Raw genomic sequence first — 18,909 nt, forward strand, 5'->3', positions numbered from 1 at the left:
CTGAGATAGGAGTGTTGTTAGCTTGCTCCACCTTTGCAACGAGTTGCACCACCGTACCCCAGTCCTGAAGATACTTTCAGGCGCAAACTTTGTTTGCTCACACTTGGATAAAGGATTAAACTAATTATATTATACTCTAACCGAGTGAAAAATAAACTTTCAACACTATTGAATGGTGCTAGTTACAGCATTAATCATAACAGATTTATAAACTCAATAGTGGTTGAGTCCATAAATCTAATATAATTACCGCTGTTCACCATTAAATTTTAAAAAAAAAATATTTGAGATAAAAAATTACCTTAAAAAAAAACACATGATTAAAAAAAAAAGAAAAAGAACACTAACATTAGAATTTTATGTTTTGATCATTACATTAAGTTCATCTTCAGAAAATATATACACCACATAAAAGCAACTAACACGGTGCATTGCAATTCAGATAATAAGTGAAACTAACTACGTTACAGCCTTATGTGCCAGTAGGCATGGAAAGATTTGATGATGAACTGGTACATCTAGCCTAGCTTGTGGTAAAAAAAAGTATAAGAGAGGATATGAAAGACTTGATGGAAGAAGTGAGAAAGGATGATGAGAAAGTAAAAATGGTTAGTTTATTGCTGAGATGTGACAGTAATGAATTAAGGAGGGAAATGATAGCAAACAATTTAATACACAGGCTATGTAGGAAAAACAGGTGTGAGTTTTTGAATGTGTGAGACAGGCATTAGAAACAAAGTGGTTGAGGTTGTTGCTTTGATGAATACATTGTGGTCTAAAATTGCTGGCATCAGTGAAACCTGGCACTCAAGTTCGGATGTTGTAACTGGAATCAAGTGCAAAGGATGTAGTATTTATAGAAATAACACAAAAGAAATATGGGAGGACGGGGAGTACTACTAATGATATCAGATGACATGAGTCCAGTGCTTAAGGGTCAAAGCTGTATAACTGAGAGGAGACCTCCACATAGCCTTTAAAGGAATGCGGAGAACCGACTAGGGCTTCTGACCTAATGTCCAATCCTCACCTTCTCGTGGTGCACCCTGTTGGTTATCTACCTGGATACTGAAAGAAATAGGATGGGCTGGCAATTTGGGATTTAGCCAACCAAACTGTATTCTTATTGGCTTAAACTAAAATACAAAATGATGGTACAACATGACAAAATTTCATGCCGCCTGGGGCATTGCCCTTAAACAAGGCCTCCATTGTTTTCACTAGGAAACTAGGGCAAACAATGAAAAGTCAACTACTGGAGCAAATCTGAAAACACACCCCAACTCAATATCACCAGAGTAGAAGATCGGTACTATCAACATAAGAAGCTGAATGGCAAAAAAATGGAGCTAGCTGAGGAATTAGATAAGTACCAGATCGATATAATAGGGGTGACTGCAACAAAAAAGACAAAAACTGGTGAGACCTTTCTGAGCAATAAATACAAAATGTTATATTCAGGCAATGACAATCAAGGAAAAGAAGGAGTAGTCATAGTATTCAACATTAAATACGAGGCTAATCTTCTTGAATGGCAGGCAGTCTCAAGTAGAGTGATATGGGCAAATATCAGAATAGGGAACTGAACAATGAGATTTATTTGTGCCTATGGTCCCACAGAAGGCTCTACTAAGGTAGAAGTAGAGGAATTTTTTGAGGCTCTAGAGAAAGTTACTGACACAATGAAAAAGGAAAAGTTGGTCCTTGTTAGGGATCTAAATAGCAGAGTAGGAAGTGATTGTCAGACATACAAAAATATTTTGGGAAAATTTGGAGAAAAGAGCAAAGCTAATAATAATGGCAAATACCTGTTGGATTTCTGCTCAGGACATGGACTGGTTATTACTAACACAATGTTCCAACATAAAAATGTGCACAAATTCACATGGAGAGAAGAGGCAAGGAATAAGAAAAGTCTCATTGACTATGTTATTGTTGATAGTGATGTTTTCTCCCTGGTGCTGGACACCAGAGTGTACAGAGGATTTGAAATTGGAAGTGATCACTATTTGGTCTTGAGCAGGATAAAAGTGAATTTTATATTGAAAAGAAGAACATGTAAGAAAGTTTAAAAGCAAATAAAAGTTGAGCAGCTCTCAGATGTGATCTGTAGACTAAAATACACCAACATGATTGAAGAAAAAATGAAAGAGTTTGAGAACAGGAACCAAACTTTGGAGATTCAGTGGCAAATCTTTGAAGAAAACCCTGAATGATTCAGACTGAGAGGCATGTGGTGAGGTTGTGTGCAAGGATAGAAAAATCAGAACTCCATGGTGGACACAGGAAATTAAAGAGGCAGTGAAAGAAAAGAAGAAAGCATATCAAAAGTTCCTGGCAAATAAGTCAGCTTGTGCTCTTAGAGAATACAGAGAAAAATGTAAGAAAGCTAAACAGTATGTAAAACTAGCTAAACAAAAGTTATGGGAGGACTTTGGTAAGAACATAGAAAATAAATATCAAGAAGGTGGCAAAATATTCTGGAAGTTGTTGAAGAAGCTTAGAAATGGAGGAAAGAGTCTGTAAAAGGAATCAGAGATGATAAAGGTGGCATGAAAACAGGAGAAAAAGATATCCTTGAAGTATAGAGTAATTACTTCAAAAAATTGCTAAATGAAACAAGCAGTGATAGCACAGTGGTAAAAAAAAATCAACAGGCATACAGTCAGGAAAACATATCCATACTTGAAGTACAAAAAGCCATCAAAGGCTTGAAATGTGGAAAGGCAGCAGGAGTAGATGATATTCAACCAGAAATGCTGAAGTATGGTGGTATAAAAGTCTTACAGTGGCTGCACTGCTTAGTTCAGAAGGCGTGGACAGAGGGATGAATTTCTGATGATTGGAGTAGAGCTCTCATAGTACCCATATATAAAAAGGGAAATAAAGCTGAATGTGAGAATTACAGGGGTATTTCCCTACTGAATGTTCCTAGTAAGATTTATGCTAATACACTTGAGAAACGGTTGACAAGAATTGTGGAAGAAAAGCTTGGTGAAGAACAAGCTGGATTCAGGCCAAATAGAGGGCTGTCAGGATCAGATCTTCACTTTACGACAAACAGTCAAGAAATCATGGGAATATAACAAAGATCTGTATTTGAGTTTTGTCGATCTGGAAAAGGCATATGACAAGGTGCCAAGAGAGAAGCTATTCAATACACTGCAGTTATATGGTGTCAATGGGGCATTATATCAAGCAATACTTAGTCTTTATTTGAGTTGTAAATCAGCAGTAAGAATTGAAGGAAGCACAGGAAGATGGTTTAATGTTAAATCTGGTGTGAGACAAGGATGTACATTATCCCCTCTTTTATTCATTATCTATATGGATCATATTATGAAGGAAAGTGGTATTAAATCTGATATCAAAATTGGAGATGTTAATATCAGCTCTTTGCTTTATGGAGACGATGTTATACTTCTAAATAAATCTGCAACAAGTCTGCAAGATTCCCAGACTAAATTGAATAACTCTTGTAATAGATATGGTATGAAGGTCAGCAATAAAAAGACAAAGACGATGAAAATAGGCAGAATCGTTGTAAATGTCAACTGAGTTGTGAACAGAGAACTTGTATAACAAGTAAAACATTTCAGCTACTTAGGCACGATTTTCACTGAAGATGGTAAATTAAATATGGAAATAGACAACAGAATCAATAAAGCTGGTATGGTAGGAAGTCAACTGAATAAATTCATATTGAATAAGAGAGAAATTAGTTGGAACACTAAATTAGCTGTATACAAGACAGTGATCAAACCAGTTTTAACTTATGGATCTGAGAGCTGGGTCAGAAGTAAAACACTTGACCAAAGACTAGACACTGCAGATATGAGAGTCCAGAGAAAGATTATAGGCGTGAACAGATGGCATCAATGGCAATATTATATTAAAAATGATGATATTAGGAAAGAACTTGACATTGTCAGCATCCAGGAATGCGTTAGCAGAGATAATCTCAGGTGGTATGGTCACTTAAACAGAATGGGTGATGAAAGATTAGCAAAACAAGTGTTCTCTGCCAGGTTGGCAACAAAACGATCCAGAGGAAGACCAAGATATAGGTGGATTGATATGGTACAAAGTGCCTTAGATGACAGAAATATAAGATCTGATAATGTTGGAGTCTTGACAAGTAACAGACTGATTTGGAGGAAAGTTGTAGATAGGGAGTTAGTAATGATGCAAATTTTTCATGTAGTAATATCATATCCTGTACACCCGTAGAGGGTACTTGGCAGGAATTTGATGATGAGGTAAAAAAACATATGAAATAAATAATGATAATAATTTACTATGAACCATTGAGTATATACAAAGTGAATGCTAACCAGATAAAATATATTGCGGGGTGTTGTTATAAACCTGGTGGTTCATTTGCTTAGGATGAAGAAATGCATTATTAAATTACCTAGAATGTTGAAGGAGAATTTACTGAGCTGTTGTACGACAACTTTCTTAAGCAGCAACTCGAGAACAAAGAGGGATAGATTTAATCATAGCCTCAGAAGGTATTTTAGTTAAGGATGCGACTATTTATGGTGCCAGTGATCATGCTTACTAAATGAGAAGTGGCCAAACATACAGATGTTCCAATCAGAGGGCAAGTTATATGCTAAACTACAAATCTGGAAATTATAGTAAAAAAGTTCAGAGAATACTATGTTTGATTCCATGGTATTAGTTGTTGACGGAAAGGATATCCATGAAAAGATACTTAAATGATGCAGTATTGGAATGTGTCCCCAGAGTTCGAAGAACAAACAGAATGGGAGTGAAATGGATATGCAATCTTATTAAAGAAGAGATTCATAAGAAGAAGATGATGTGGAAGGAATATCCTTAGAGGAGTTATGAAATATACAAAGCTTAACCCAGAGCTTTTGTATGGAAAGCTAAGATAGCGTATAAAAAGCAATTGGCTGCACAGGCTAAAGGCAACCCAAAAGAATTTTATCTTTATGCTGCAAGTAGGAAAAACTGAAGGAATAACTTTATTGAATGCAGATAGCCCTAGTATCAGAAGCAGATGAGGTAGTTCAAATAACCATGCTCACTTCACCAAGACCTATCCACTTAGTGTATGTAACATAGTGCACAGTGACACTACACTGTGCACTATGTTACATACTTCCTCCTTCTGCTGGATAAAAATTTGGCAACTGAAACAGATGAGATAACACATGATGGGATAAACCATGGGATATCAGCACAAGTGCTAAAGGAATGTTTCGCCAAACTGGGTAGGCCCTTGATGTGTTTGTATTAGTCTTACCTCAGGAAAGATCCCATAGGAATGGAAATTATGTATGATAATCCCAATGCACAAGGGTGGTGCAAAAGACTGATGTGTCTACCTGCCAACCTATCAGTGTCTATGGAGTAGTAATTGTAAAGATTTTTGAGAAAATGATTAAGAACTCATATACAGAACTGGGTGGAAAAACAAAATATACTTTATAAATAACAGCATGGGTTTACTAAAGAGACGTCATGTCTAAACAATTTGCTCATATTTTATAAATAATGTTATGGATGAGTTGGATAAAAGAAATCAATACACTATGATACTGTTGGACTCTGCTAAGGCATCTGATAGGATACCACATGAAAGGCTATTGCAGAAACTAGAGAATATTTGATGGGAATATAAACCATTAGTGGGTGGCTGACAGACAGGGATCAGAAAGTGGTATATGGAGGATGTGAATCTGCCAGATTTAAGATGTTCCCCAGGGATCAGTCCTTGGACCATTGTTGTTTAATCTATACATTAATGATACTGGAAAGCAGCTGACAGGAGATCATCAGTTGTTTACTGATGATGCAAAGATAGGGAGGGCAATCTTTGCATCATCAATCTTTACCTTAGAGCCTCACCGATAACGTAATCATGTTCACTACACCACTAGGAAATTGCTTGATAATCTCTTGAATAAGGGATAAATTCGGTTTGCAGATAATTTTTGAGTCTGACATTTGCTGAGAAACTTTTCTCTAAAAGAGCATTTTTTTTTTTTTTTTTTTTCCTGTGGGGAAATCAGAAAAAAACAGAGTTGGACTTCCAGCAGAAGTTATGACGAAGAAAAAGAAATTGGGAGAAATCAGCCATGGAGAATAAAAAAGCATTAAAATACTGAAATGAACTGCTAAAAGATTAGTAACTATGCTGATGGCTTAGAGATCATCACTGTGTTACTGGAGAGTGCTCATAGGAATAGGGCAGGACAATGACTACAAAAAGTGGATGCGGTGCTTACTATATTGCAGCTAAGAAAGGTGCTAAATCTCTCAGACCAGATGACATGTTATTATTCCACTCTCAGAAAACCTTCCAGTGGTAATAAAAGACACCACAGAATTACTCTTCATAATATCTCTCGTGAATGTATCGATTATTCCCAAAAAATTCAGCTCCAAATGAAATCTTTCCATTCTATAATTCAGTAAGACAATCATTAAAGAATTTTTGTATATAGTGGAAACTATACTTAAAGAGGTTACAGCAAGAAGGCCCAAAATTCATCAATTGAGAAAAATGGAAGGTCTATCAATGCAACATCAGTAAGCACTATAGAGAATGTTGTTAAAAATTTTCAGAAATTGGTGGAAAAAACTTTTCAGACTAAAATCCAAGAAAGTAACAACATACCGCACAAACTGTAATGGGCCATCTTCCATATGGTTAATGTATTTTAATGTCACTCATACATATGAATAATTTACTACTTGCAACATAATGTAATGTACTGATATTCATAAATTATATTTTTTTGTGCATACAGATATTGTGAATATTTAAAATAAAATATCTGTACAAAGAATGAAATTTAAGTATATATTACTATGTTAAAAAAAAAATATATATATATACACACTGATCATTAGTAAATTTAAAAAAATTCTTAGAAAACGAAGTCAAATGTAAATTAATAGTAGAAATACACAAAGAAAGTACAACAAATTGTACAAGATGATCTGCTACTCAATCAACCTACACATATTCCTGCCACACCTACATGAATCACCTAATCAACATTATCATTAGATAAGTCCCTCCCTAAAGTTATTTAACTAGGCTACCAATGTATAAATAAAACTGGTTATTGGTTAGTTATTTTCATTTCACAAACAATCCCTCAACTCATAAGGTTTATTTTTTTTTTAAATTATGCCCATCAAAAATTTAAGCATGCATGTCTAGAGTTTATAGGATCATGTAATTTGCTCTATCGCAACTTATTGGACACATAGACAATGTTATATCACAACTGTAAATGAATAAATCATATGCCAGTAATGAAAGTATTTCTATTAATGACTTTTCTTTCTTGCCCTTAGATCTGCCATTCTCGCATGGCTCATTAATGTTGATTCCAATATTTATATTACCTTTTAGTAATTCAAATATACGAACAAAATATAGCATTCTCCTTTTTTTTTAATGTCACTCATACATATGAATAATTTACTACTTGCAACATAATGTAATGTACTGATATTCATAAATTATATTTTTTTGTGCATACAGATATTGTGAATATTTAAAATAAAATATCTGTACAAAGAACGAAATTTAAGTACATATTACTATGTTAAAAAAAAAATATATATATATATACTTTTTTTTTAAATATATCCTGAGACAAGCATAACCCTCGATTACTCTCATCTTACCACAAGGTCACCATGAGAGTTTTCACACCCCCACATAACCATGTTAAATTAAATTAGCTTTAAAATTTAGGTTTTTAAATTAAAATCTAGGTCAAACTCAAATTTAGAATTTATACTTACAAATAGAAAATCAGCTGCTATTCAAAACAAATTTCACAACTTTTATTTAAACTTCAAATTAAAGAAATAAAGTACATTGTGTGATATTTATTTGCTTTTTGGTTCTAAGACAACAGTACCAATTTATGTCAGCTGTGAATTGTTGGGTTTGTCCAATCAGGAAGGATACATTCACACCAGCTGTGTATCACTTTTGCCCCATCCCCCAGAGGATGACTACTGTTCATCACTTCTGTTCCCTTTCTCTTTATAATAGGAGCTGACCAAGTTGACTGACTGACTACTGAAGTTTGATTATTTTTGATTTTAATGAAAAAGACTGCACATATTTAGTTTAATATAAAGATTTCAGGTAAGCTGTAGTCTCATTCAGCTGATTCACCCAAACCAGTTGTTAAATTTTGTCAGATTCGTTGAACTGCTTATTGTGGAGACAGAAAATGAAAAAATTAGTTAACTTGTGAACTTGCTAAATGTTTCACAGCATAAGTGAAATAAAAACAATAATAAATTATTATAGGAGTTATGAGCATAATTCAATGAAGGTCAAAAGTAAGAATTTGAAAGTAGTTAGTTGCAACAGAAACCATGATTCCTTTGTCTCAAAACTTTATGCAAAAATGTTATAACAATGAACATTTTATTTTAATATTCTACTGAATTTGAGTAAATTTCATATTTTAATATGAAATTTACACTTTCTTGATGCACATTATACCTGAAATCATATTATGCAAAACCTTTGCTACAAATTTAACATTTTCCCAACAACGAGTTTGCATACATTATTTGATCATCACTAATTGAAATAGTTGAGTGAATCACAGTGATTTTCTTTACGGCATCTTTCTAATTCTCATTTGAGAAGGCCATTTTGGTTTTAGCTGTTTTTGTCAGAAGTATAATAATGAACTGTCAAAGTAGAATATTAAATTTTTTCTTTAATAGTGTTGATCCATCTAAGAGGATTAAAGTTCACTGTGAAACCAATGTTTCTGTTCACCTCTGTTAACAGAAACATTGGTCTCACAGTAAACTTTTAATTCAAATGAGTTTGACTTACTTCCCAGTAACAATGCAGGCGCATCATGAGAAAACTCAAATAATAATTTATTATTATTTAACTCTACTGCTGACCATCGGGTCAGCAGTAGAGTTAAAGAAGAAAGGGAACCCTGCATACTTAAAGCACCAACTAATCTTGTGGTTTGTTCTTTGTCTGTCAACAATTGGTGAGTTTTGACAATGTAAAACAAAAAAAAAAAATTTAATGTTGCATGAATTACTATTATTATTGTGATAATCATTACATGTTGTAAGGGAAATGATGAAAATATAACAATTTACTAGCATGAACACAAGTTAGCAAAAAAATAGAGATAACCAGTTGTTAAATACTTTGAATGCTACTACTGCAAGTGACATTAATTCATGCTAAAACATATAGAAATTTTTGAAATAAATTTATATTTTTTATTTATTAGTGAAATATTTTGAATGATACCAATGCAAGTAAGTGACATTAATTCAAACTAACACAGTTTGAATTAATGTCGCTTGGAATGAAAATCCAGAATTAGAGTTTACACTAATTCTGCATTTTCATTTTAATAATTTAACACACTAGTTCTTATGTCTCTCATTATTGTTAATTTGTGTGCGTTATGTTTCTGCCAATCCTTTATGTTCTGTCATTGATGTATGATCTCTGGCCATTTCTTTTCTTCCATTTCCTATGATTTCTTATGGTCTATTTCTCAATACAGGAAAATCTCGCTTAACGCGATTAATTAATCCACCAATTAATGCGTGATAAGTGAAATCGCGTTAAATGAATACAATAAACAATAGGAATAATTACGAGGTTGGTCTGAAAAGTTCTCGGAATCGACCATGGATGGAAACACTATCAGCAAGATTTTTTTTTCCTAAGTTGGTAGATCTGTCATAAGCATCCATGTGAAATTGCAAGTCATTCTATCAAGTAGTTTGTTTTATACAGCTGTCTGAAGCAAAACTGTTGTATGTATCCCTTGAAATTGATTATCGTGCGATTATAAAATTCTTTGTACCACCAAAAGAAATTCATTCGAAGTTCATAAAAGTTTATGGGCACTGTTCTCCTTCATTTTTGATAATTAAGAAATGGGTTGCAGAGTTTAAACATGGCCATACCAGCCTTGAAGATGATCCACGTGAAGGACATCTAAAAAGTGTAACAACACCAGAAATCATTGATCAAGTGCGCAATATGGTATTGGATGACCTGCGAGTCAAAGTGCATAAAATTGCTAAGACTATAGGCATTTCAAAAGAACGTGTAGGATATTATTTTGCATGAAGAACTGCAAATGAAAAGGGTTGCACAAGATGGGTGCTGTGCTTGCTCACAGCAAATCAAAAATGTACTTGCATGAAAATCTCTGAACAGTGCTTGGAGCATTTTAACAAGAATAAAACTGATTTTGTGCATCAATTTATTACTATGGATGAGACTTGAATTCACCATTACACACCAGAATCCAAAAAGCAGGTTGTTCAGCTCCAAAGAAGACAAAGTCGATTCCATCAGCAGGAAAGGCCATGGCATAGGTGTTTTGGGATGCTTATTTGGGATTGTTTATTAATTATCTTGAAAAGGGCAAAACAATTACCGGAGAATATTATTCTGATCTTTTAACCAGACTAGACGAACAAATTCTTGAGAAAAGACCCAGTTTGCAGAAGATAAAAATCAACTTTCATCAGGACAATACACCTGCCCACAAAGGTGTTTTGGCAATGGGAAAATCAAGAGATCTGCACTATGAATTGTTGGAACATTCAACCTATTTCCCAGATTTGGATTCCTCTGACTTCCATCTATTCCCAAAACTAAAACTCTTCTTCGATGATCAGCATTTTTCTTCAAATCAAGAGGTGATTGCAGCTGTAGAGGGAAATTTTGCAGATCTTACTGAGAACCACTACAGGAACAGGATAATGGCGCTGGAGCATCGCGGAATAAATGTGTTGGTCTTAAAGGAGATTATGTTGAAAAATAATTTTGAAATTATCATCGTCATCATCAAATTCCTGACATGTACCCTCAAGAGGTGTACAGGATATGATAGTACTACATGAAAAATTTACATCATTACTAACTTCTTATCTACAATTTTCCTCTAAATCAGTCTGTTACTTGTCAAGAATCCAACATTATCAGATCTTATATTTCTATCATCTAAGGCACTTTGTACCATATCAATCCACCTATATCTTGGTCTTCCTCTGGGTCGTTTTTCTGCCAACCTGAAAACACTTGTTTTGCTAATCATTCCTCTCCTATTCTGTTTAAGTGACCATACCACTTAAGATTAGCTCTGCTAACACATTACTGGATGCTGACAATGTCAAGTTCTATGTCTAATATCCTCGTTTTAATATGGTATTGCCATTGATGCCATCTGTTCACACCTCTAATCTTTCTCAGGACTCTCATATCTGCGGTCTCTAGTCTTTGGTCAAGTGTTTTACTTCTGACCCAGCTCTCAGATCCATAAGTTAAAACTGGTTTGAACCCTGTCTTGTTTACAGCTAATTTAGTGTTCCAACTAATTTCTCTCTTATTCCACATGAATTTATTCAGTTGACTTCCTACCATACCAGCTTTATTGATTCTGTTGTCTATGTCCATATTTAATTTACCATCTTCACTAAAAATCGTACCTAAGCAGCTGAAATGTTTTAATTGTTCCACAGGTTTTGCGTTCACAGTTGACACATTTTAAACGATTCTACCTATTTTCATTGTCTTTGTCTTTTTATTGCTAACCTTCATACAATATCTATTACAACAGTTATTCAATTTAGTCAGGGAATCTTGCAAACTTGTAGCAGATTTATCGATAAGTATGACATCGTCCGCATAAAGCAAATAGCTGACATTAACATCTCCAGTTTTGATATCATGTCTAATACCACTTTCCTTCATAATGTGATCCATATAGATAATGAATAACAGAGGGGATAATGTACATCCTTGTCTCACACCAGATTTAACATTAAACCATCTTCCTGTACTTCCTTCAATTCTAACTGCTGACTTGACTCGAATAAAGAGTTGCAAGTCATTATATAAAGTATTGCTTGATATAATCCACATTGACACCATATAACTATAGCATATGAATAGCTTCTCTCTTGGCACCTTCTCTTATGCCTTTTCCAGATTGACAAAACTTAAATACAAATCTTTGTTATATTCATATGCTTTCTTAACTATTTGTCGTAAAGTGAAGATCTGATCCCGACAGCCTCTATTTGGCCTGAATCCAGCTTGTTCTTCACCAAGCTTTTCTTCCACAATTCTTCTCAACCGTTTCTCAAGTATACTGGCATAAATCTTGCCTAGAACACTCAATAGGGATATAGCTCTGTAATTCTCACATTCAGTTTTATTTCCCTTCTTACATATGGGTACTATTAGAGCTCTACACCAATCATCAGGAATTCATCCCTCTGTCCAGGCCTTCTGAACTATGCAGTGCAGCCACTGGAAGACTTTTATACCACCATACTTCAGCATTTCTGGTCGAATATCATCTACTCCTGCTGCCTTTCCACATTTCAAGCCTTTGATGGCTTTTTGTACTTCAAGTATGGATATGTATTCCTGACTGTATACCTGATGAGTGTTTTTTACCACTGTGCTATCACTGCTTGTTTCATTTAGCAATTTTTTGAAGTAATTACTCCATATTTCAAGGATATCTTTTTCTCCAGTTTTCATGGCACCTTTATTATCTCTAACTCCTTTTACAACATTTTTTCCTCCATTCCTCAGCTTCTTCAACAACTTCCAGAATATTTTGCCACCTTCTTGATATTTATTTTCTATATTCTTGCCAAAGTCCTCCCATGACTTTTGTTTAGCTAGTTTTACACACTGTTTAGCTTTCTTACATTTGTCTCTGTATTCTCCAAGAGCACAAGCTGACTTATTTGCCAGGAACTTTTGGTATGCTTTCTTCTTTTCCTTCTCTGCGTTTTTAACTTTCTGTGTCCACCATGGAGTTCTGATTTTTCTATTCTTGCAGACAACCTCAACAAATGCCTCTTTGGCTGAATCGATCAGGATTTTCTTCAAAGTTTGCTACAATCTCCAAGGTTTGGTTTCTGTTCTCAAACTCTTTCATTTTTTCTTCAATAATCTTTGTGTATTTTAGTCTACAGCTCACACCTGAGAGCTGCTCAACTTTTATTCGCTTTAAAACTTTTTTACATGTTGTTCTTTTCAATATAAAATTCACTTTTATCCTGCTCAAGACTAAATAGTGATCACTTCCAATTTCAAATCCTCTGTACACTCTGGTGTCCAGCACCAGGGAGAAAACATCACTATCAACAATAACATAGTCAATGAGACTTTTCTTATTCCTTGCCTCTTCTCTCCATGTGAATTTGTGCACATTTTTATGTTGGAACATTGTGTTAGTAATAACCAGTCCATATCCTGACCAGAAATCCAACAGGTATTTGCATTATTATTAGCTATGCTCTTTTCTCCAAATTTTCCCAATATATTTTTGTATGTCTGACAATCACTTCCTATTCTGCTATTTAGATTCCCAATAGGACCAATTTTTCCTTTTTCATTGTGTCAGTAACTTTCTCTAGAGCTTCAAAAAATTCCTCTACTTCTACCTTAGTAGAGCCTTCTATGGGACCATAGGCACAAATAAATCTCATTGTTCAGTTCCCTATTCTGATATTTGCCCATATCACTCTACTTGAGACTGCCTGCCATTCAAGAAGATTAGCCTCGTATTTAATGTTGAATACTATGGTTACTCCTTTTTTTCCTTGATTATCATTGCCTGAATATAACATTTTGTATTTATTGCTCAGAAAGATCTAACCAGTTTTTGTCTTTTTTGTTTCAGTCACCCCATATTATGTCGATCTGGTACTTATCTAATTCCTTTGCTAGTTCCATTTCTTTGTCATTCAAGCTTCATATGTTGATAGTACTGATTTTTAACTCTGGTGATGTTGAGTTGGGGTGAGCTTTCAGATTTGTTCCAGTAGCCTGACTTTTCGTTGTTTGCCCTGGTTCCCTGACGAAAACAATGGGAAATTGTTTAACCGGGCAATGCCCCAGCCGGCATGAAATTTTGTCATGCTGTACCATCATTCTGTATATTGGTTTAAGCCAATAGGAATACAATTTGGTCGGCTAAATCAGAAATGGCCAGCCCATCCTCTTTCGTTCAGTATCCAGGTAGACACCCAACAGGGTGCACCAAGAGAAGGTGAGATTGGACATTAGGTCAGAAACCCTGGTCAGTTCTCCGCATTCCTTTAAAGACTATATGGAGGTCTCCTCTCAGTTATACAGCATTATAAATTCGATTTTTCATTGTTAGGCTGAGAACTTTACAGGCCACCCTCGTATAATTCATCCATTAGTTATTGTAAATTTGATAAAAAAAAGTACAGTATAAGCTATATTAGAGGATAAAATCAAAGTTAATAAAAATCAATTGTTTAAATATTTATTTAATGTCTAAACATTTGATTGAGCTACTTTTAGTAAAAAATTAAGTAAAGATGTTTGAATCGTGCTCGACTTTTTCATCTTGTCATGCAACTTCATGTTGAAGGCTTAATGGATTTTTTACAACACTCAAAAAGAATTAAAATAGAATTTAATGCTTCCTATATTTCGTCCTAGTCACTAGAACATCTACGGGGTTACAAAAACAATTAATGTAACACATACACAAATAACAAACAATACTAAGCCCAACCACGTGGGTGACACTAAAGTCCTATCTAGGTAGAGCGCCCTCTAAGGGCAGTAGTAGGTGGCCTGGAATGTAAGGTGGGAGCTCTGGTGATGAGTGTTTCCCAAATCTTCGGAAGCTTAATGCAACCGTATTTATTGAGATTTGGTTGGTTTTTGAGAGCTGCTGCTGCTTCTAAGAAAAGTCTCTCTTTCTTGAATTTGCTGTGGTGGAGCATGGTGGTTTTCTTCCATGATATCCTGTGGGTGGTGTCCAAAACATGGTCAGCCAAGCCCGAATGGCCATAGTTGTGTTTGAAGATGTAAGACTTGTGTTCCTCTAGATGGATGGATGCTGATCTGCCTGTCTGTCCAAAGTACGCCAGCTTACAGGAACAGGGTACTTTGTAAACTCCAGGCAGAGAGAGAGGAGGGAGCTGATCTTTCGTAGAACGGACAAGGGTAGCAAGTTTGCGGTGGGGCTTATATGCTGTGTGTAGGTTGTACTGTTTTAGTGTCTTGGCTATTTTTTTTTTGGATGTGCTTCAGATGTAGGGTATGGTGATGGCATTTTTAAAATCTTGTTGACGGGGAATGGGGGAGGAGTTGATTATTTTTTTGATACTGTGATCGCTGTAGCCATTGGAGAGGAAAGTGCTGTGTATGTGGTTAAGCTCAGTAGTGAGGGCGGTTCCACTGGAACAAAGATTGTGGGCTCTCTTGGTAAGAGTTTTAATAATGCCACATTGTTGAGAGGGGTGGTGGTGGGAGAGTTTGTGAATGTATCTGCCTGTGTGTGTGGGTTTTCTGTATACGGTGAAAGTGGCAGGCGTGTGGTATCATTAGGCAGGCGTGTGACTAAGGTGTCTAGGAAGGGTAAACAATTGTTCTTTTCCTTTTTCATAGTGAACTGGATTCTTGGATGTAGACTATTGAGATGACTGAGGAAGGAGTCTAACGTGTCTGGGCCATGAGGCCAAATAGAGAACACATCATCTACATATCTTAGCCAGATAGAAGGTTTGAGTGGGGCTGAGTCTATGGCTCGTTTTTCGAAATCTTCCATATAGAAATTGGCAGGGGGGGTGAGAGGGGGGAACCCATGGCAGTTCCCTCTATCTGCTTGTAGATTTTGTAGTTCCAAGAGAAATACCCAGAGTTAATTGCAAAGGAAAAGAGATCTAAGATGTCAGAGGGAAAAACGTTTTCTAAGAGAGATAAGGTGTCAATTAAGGGAATATTGGTAAACAAAGAGGAGATATTAAAGCTTACCGATATGTCTGTCTTATTCAAGGTTAAATTTTCTGTGAGGGCTTTAAAGTGGGTCGAGTTTTTTATATAGGAAGGGGACCTTCCGGTGAGGGGGATCAGAGAGTTGGCCAGCTGTTTAGATAGTCTATAGCAAGGTGCATTGGTGGCATCTACTATAGGCCTGAGTGGGGAATTGGGTTTGTGGATTTTTGGTAAACCGTATATTTGGGGGGGACGGGAGCGGAAAGGTTTAAGTTTTTTTGTGACGTCAGGTGGTCAGGAAGATACTTTTTTGAGTAAGATTTTTAGTTTCTTAACTTGTGTTTTTGTGGGGCAGTGTTCTAGCAGGATGTAGGTAGCGCGATCGCGGAGGATAATGTTCATTTAAGATTGTGTTCACTGGTATTAAGAACGGCTGTGGCATTACCCTTATCCGCTCTGGTGATGACGATACTTTTTTCTTTACGTAGTTTCAGGAGAGCCGTGCGTTGGGCAGCCGTGCATATGATAAATTACTTTTTGGCGGCAAAGAATCGGCGGCTTCTAATCATCCATGGAGAAGAATTAGCATGCAAATCCAAGCAATATGGTAAGTCAAATCTACGACCATCTAGGCAACTAGATAGTCGTAGTTTTGGCGGCGAAGAATGCGTGAGGATGTTGGCTACGTCAAGTCTGATGTTGTTAGCTATCTCTGACGGTAAGCGATCGATTCCCCGTTCGATGTTCACCATTACGTCAAGCACCGGCACTCCATTCGGAGCGACGGCAAAATTACGGCCGAGGCAAAGGGCGCTGATGGCATCGTCGTTGAGCCTTTTGGAAGAGGTTTATTACTGTCTGGAGCGGTTGAATTTGTGGTTTGTTTTTCACAAGGTTGCTATATTTCTTGATGTGTTTATTTTTTATTTTTTGGAATTCTCTCTGTGCGGAAGTTTCCGAAATGCCAGAGAGAATCGACCAAAGTTCAGGGTTAAGAACGGTGGAGAGCTCTGAATGTAAGGAGCCAATGGTGGCGTTCGTCACTGCGAGGGTAGCACATGTAGAGGCGATTTGCTTGCAGAGTAATGCCCGGCTGGCACAGTTATATATATATGAAGTGCTTTTTTGGAATGGAAATTGATCTTCATTTTAAGGCAGTTTGGTATCACTCTTGTATCCCGACATCGTTTTAAAAAGGCCAGACTATTTAGTTGCCTAGATAGTCGTAGTTTTGACTTACCATATTGCTTGGATTTGCGTGCTAATTCTTCTCCATAGATGATTAGAAGCCACCGATTCTTCGCCGCCAAAAAGTAATTTATCATATGCCCAACGCACGGCTCTCCTGAAACTACGTAAAGAAAAAAGTATCGTCATCACCAGAGCGGATAAGGGTAATGCCACAGCCGTTCTTAATACCAGTGAATACAATCTTAAATGAACACTATCCTCCGCGATCGCGCTACCTACATCCCGCTAGAACACGACCCCACAAAAACACAAGTTAAGAAACTAAAAATCTTACTCAAAAAAGTATCTTCCTGGCCACCTGACGTCACGAAAAAACTTAAACCTTTCCGCTCCCGTCCCCCCCAAATATACGGTTTACCAAAAATCCACAAACCCAATTCCCCACTCAGGCCTATAGTAGATGCCACCAATGCACCTTGCTATAGACTATCTAAACAGCTGGCCAACTCTCTGATCCCCCTCACCGGAAGGTCCCCTTCCTATATAAAAAACTCGATCCACTTTAAAGCCCTCACAGAAAATTTAACCTTGAATAAGACAGACATATTGGTAAGCTTTGATATCTCCTCTCTGTTTACCGATATTCCCTTAATTGACACCTTATCTCTCTTAGAAAACGTTTTTCCCTCTGACATCTTAGATCTCTTTTCCTTTGCCATTAACTCTGGGTATTTCTCTTGGAACAACAAAATCTACAAGCAGATAGAGGGAACTGCCATGGGTTCCCCCCTCTCACCCCCCCCCCCCCTTGCCAATTTCTATATGGAAGATTTCGAAAAACGAGCCATAGACTCAGCCCCACTCAAACCTTCTATCTGGCTAAGATATGTAGATGATGTGTTCTCTATTTGGCCTCATGGCCCAGACACGTTAGACTCCTTCCTCAGTCATCTCAATAGTCTACATCCAAGAATCCAGTTCACTATGGAAAAGGAAAAGAACAATTGTTTACCCTTCCTAGACACCTTAGTCACACGCCTGCCTAATGATACACTTTCACCGTATACAGAAAACCCACACACACAGGCAGATACATTCACAAACTCTCCCACCACCACCCCTCTCAACAATATGGCATTATTAAAACTCTTGCCAAGAGAGCCCACAATCTTTGTTCCAGTGGAACCGCCCTCACTACTGAGCTTAACCACATACACAGCACTTTCCTCTCCAATGGCTACAGTGATCACAGTATCAAAAAAATAATCAACTCCTCCCCCATTCCCCGTCAACAAGATTTTAAAAATGCCATCACCATACCCTACATCTGAGGCACATCCAAAAAAAAAATAGCCAAGATACTAAAACAGTACAACCTACACACAGCATATAAGCCCCACCGCAAACTTGCTACCCTTATCCGTTCTACGAAAGATCAGCTCCCTCCTCTCTCTCTGCCTGGAGTTTACAAAGTACCCTGTTCCTGTAAGCTGGCGTACTTTAGACAGACAGGCAGATCAGCATCCATCCGTCTAGAGGAACACAAGTCTTACATCTTCAAACACAACTATGGCCATTCGGGCTTGGCTGACCATGTTTTGGACACCACCCACAGGATATCATGGAAGAAAACCACCATGCTCCACCACAGCAAATTCAAGAAAGAGAGACTTTTCTTAGAAGCAGCAGCAGCTCTCAAAAACCAACCAAATCTCAATAAATACGGTTGCATTAATCTTCCGAAGATTTGGGAAACACTCATCACCAGAACTCCCACCTTACATTCCAGGCCACCTACTACTGCCCTTAGAGGGCGCTCTACCTAGATAGGACTTTAGTGTCACCCACGTGGTTGGGCTTAGTATTGTTTGTTATTTGTGTATGTGTTACATTAATTGTTTTTGTAATCCCCGTAGATG

The 18,909-nt window shown here is 36.6% G+C and overlaps 1 protein-coding gene across 2 annotated transcripts in view; it reads right to left on the reverse strand.

The window, feature by feature from the left end:
* Nucleotides 1-18,909, reverse strand: part of Psn (presenilin) — a 180,086-nt gene that overhangs the window by 34,887 nt on the left and 126,290 nt on the right. The window lies entirely within an intron of this gene.

This window comes from Typopeltis vanoorti, chromosome 10, assembly GCF_054136105.1.
Source record: "Typopeltis vanoorti isolate ZY-2024b chromosome 10, IOZ_Tvanoo_1.0, whole genome shotgun sequence".
Lineage (NCBI taxonomy): Eukaryota > Metazoa > Arthropoda > Arachnida > Uropygi > Thelyphonidae > Typopeltis > Typopeltis vanoorti.